At 47.6% G+C, this 3,072-nt stretch overlaps 1 pseudogene; it reads right to left on the bottom strand.

The window, feature by feature from the left end:
* Positions 1-1,658: 1,658 nt before the first annotated feature.
* LOC720348 (actin-related protein 2/3 complex subunit 1A pseudogene) lies at positions 1,659-2,731 on the bottom strand (annotated as a pseudogene).
* Between the last annotated feature and the right edge of the window lie 341 nt (positions 2,732-3,072).

Genomic DNA, 3,072 nt, shown 5'->3' with positions numbered 1-3,072 from the left:
TGACACAGGGGCTTCTTACGTGCTCATGCCTCGCTATCTGCCTACTCCAATACTTTCTTTCACCTGGTTTGTGGATAGAAAAACTTAATTATACCTAGTTCATCCACATCTGTATGTTGTCTGTTTAAAACCAATCTGAATGGAAATTCACCTTAAGCTTTTTCCCCAAGTCACAGAAAACAACAGAATTTTCACCTTCATTGAGTTTATTCTCATCAGCTTATTTCTCTGATAGAGAGAAAACTTCTATTAAGTATCTCCATCAGGGCTCCACTGGTATAAAAAGGGATGTCAAGAAAATTTAGATGAATTTGAGAATGTGACATGAATCTGATATATGAATTAGTGCTTGTATTTTCTTTTCTTTTTTTTTTTTTTTTTTTTGAGAGGGAGTCTCACTGTGTCACCCAGGCCGGAGTGTAGTGGTGCATTCTCGGCTCACTATAACCTCTGCCTCCCAGGTTCAAGGGATTCTCCTGCCTTAGTCTCCCAAATTATGGGATTATGGGCATGCACCACCACGCCCAGCTAATTTTTTTTTTTTATTTTTAGTAGAGACGGGTTTCACCATGTTGGCCAGGCTGGTCTTGAACTCCTGACCTCAGGTGATTTACCCACCTCAGCCTCCCAAAGTGCTTCCAAAGGCATGAGCCACAGTGCCCTGCCTCTTTTCTTTTATTATTTTTATTTTTCCCCGCTCTTGTTGCCCAAGCTGGAGTGCAGTGGCGCGATCTCAGCTCACTAAAACCTCCACCTCCCGGGTTCAAGCGATTCTTTTGCCTCAACCTCCCAAATAGCTGGGATTACAGGCATGCACCACCATGCCCGGCTAATTTTGTATGTTTAGTACAGACGGGGTTTCTCCATGTTGGTCAGGATGGTCTCAAACTCCCGACCTCAGGTGATCCGCCCGCCTTGGCCTCCCAAAGTGCTGGGATTACAGGCGTGAGCCACCGCACCTGACCTAAGTGCTTGTTTTTCTTTCTTCTTTTTTTTTCCCCCACATTTAGTTCTTTTATTTAGTTTTCTAGTGGACAATTTACATATCTCCCACACCCTGTCTTTTAAGTTAGTGTGACGATTTTCCATAACAAACTACTTAAAGGGGAGCTTTGGTCAAGAATGGAATGAAATCGCAAATAAATAAATAAATAAGTAAATAAATAAATAAATAAAATTTACTGCTTTTAAAAAACCAACACTTTCACTAATTTTATATTCAAATAAAACCACACAGGGCTGGGCACGGTGGCTCAAGCCTGTAATCCCAGCACTTTGGGAGGCTGAGACGGGCGGATCACGAGGTCAGGAGATCGAGACCATCCTGGCTAACACGGTGAAACGCCGTCTCTACTAAAAATACAAAAAACTAGCTGGGCGAGGTGGTGGGTGCCTGTAGTCCCAGCTACTCAAGAGGCTGAGGCAGGAGAATGGCGTGAACCCGGGAGGCGGAGCTTGCAGTGAGCTGAGATCTGGCCACTGCACTCCAGCCTGGGCGACAGAGTGAGACTCCGTCTCAAAAAAAAACAACAAAAAAAAAACACACACAGCATTGGCGTGATGTGTTTTCAGTGTTTCCTTGGGTCTGGCTTCCTCGCCATCGTGCCACGGCACAGCTGCTGTTGACCACAGTTTGTCATTCTGGATGGCAAAGGCTCACTCAGCTTCACATTATCCGGAGGACCTGGATGGAAAACTCGAGGGTCTTGAAATCCCAAATTGTCATGGCTTCATCAATGCCAGTAGTGCAAAATTTGCGACAATCTTGCTTGTCCACCTCATAAATAGAGACTTGAGTGATGCTATCCTGGTGCGGAGTCTCCAAGGCCATGTTGCCGTCCTCCGTCGTGGCCCTCTTGTCCATGTTGCGGAAGCGTTCCATGGCAGACGTGTTGCGTTGAATGCTGTTTTGGAATGTCTAACTTGGAGATGAAGGTCGGGCAGCCATGGTCATCATAGTTAAAGAGCACTGGGCAGCAGGCATGGCCAGCAGCCACGACGCTGTTGTCCGAGACCAATGACACACTCAGGAGCAGCAGGAACTCCGTCCTCAGAGTTGAGACCTGCACACTTTTTGAGGCATCAGCAACAGACACAGTGCTGTTGTGGCTGACCCAGGCCAGGCGGCTCCTACTGGCAGAGAAGCTTACCCCGTGGACCCAGCCACCAGTGCCACTGCCACCAAACTCTGACATCAGCTGCCCAAAAGGCATCTTGCTGCCCCAGGGCATGCTGACTGGCTTCTCATCCACTTCTTTAATGTAGGCAGAAAACACGCTGCATTTGAAGTCACATGATCCTGCTGCCAGCAAAACGTTGTTGGGATGCCAGTCCAAGCTGAGGATTGTGGAGCGCATCGGCTTTTTAACATGCTTGCTCGCTCACCAGTCATTTCGAACTCAACAAACAGAAATGAGTCGTGCTCCACTTCCCACAGCAAATTTGTTCTCTAGGGGGGACCACTTCACAAAAGCAGCTGCACGATTAATTCTCAGGATCATCAGGGTTGGTTTCCAGGCACCATCTTTTTGACTCCGGACATAGGCATCGCGGTCTACCCCGTAAGTGACGATGTGGTTGCTCTTGGGAACCCAGTCAATAACTGTGATGTGTCCATTGTGCTCACTGAGTTCATAAGCTTTCACCCACTGGCTCCCGTACTTCTTATAGATGTGCACTTCGTGATTATTTTGACTAAGGGCAATCTGGGTACGATCCCTGTTCCAGACATGACAGGTAATTGACTCTAGTAAAAACCAATGCAGTGACATTAGTCTTAGTGTTTTCAAAGGAGAGAAAGCTGGGATTGGCGAAGTCCGGATGGGCTCAGAGCAGAGAATTCGCAGACCCTGGGCTGTCAACATGAACTAGTGCTTGTATTTTCTTTTTTTTTTTTTTTGAGACGGAGTCTGGCTCTGTCGCCCGGGCTAGAGTGCAGTGGCCGGATCTCAGCTCACTGCAAGCTCCGCCCCCCGGGTTTACGCCATTCTCCTGCCTCAGCCTCCCGAGTAGCTGGGACTACAGGCGCCCGCCACCTCGCCCGGCTAGTTTTTTGTATTTTTTAGTAGAGAC

The sequence above is a fragment of the Macaca mulatta genome, chromosome 19 (assembly GCF_049350105.2).
Source record: "Macaca mulatta isolate MMU2019108-1 chromosome 19, T2T-MMU8v2.0, whole genome shotgun sequence".
NCBI lineage: Eukaryota > Metazoa > Chordata > Mammalia > Primates > Cercopithecidae > Macaca > Macaca mulatta.
The sequence above is the reverse complement of the archived record's forward strand: the minus strand, read 5'-3'. Positions and strand labels throughout refer to the sequence as shown.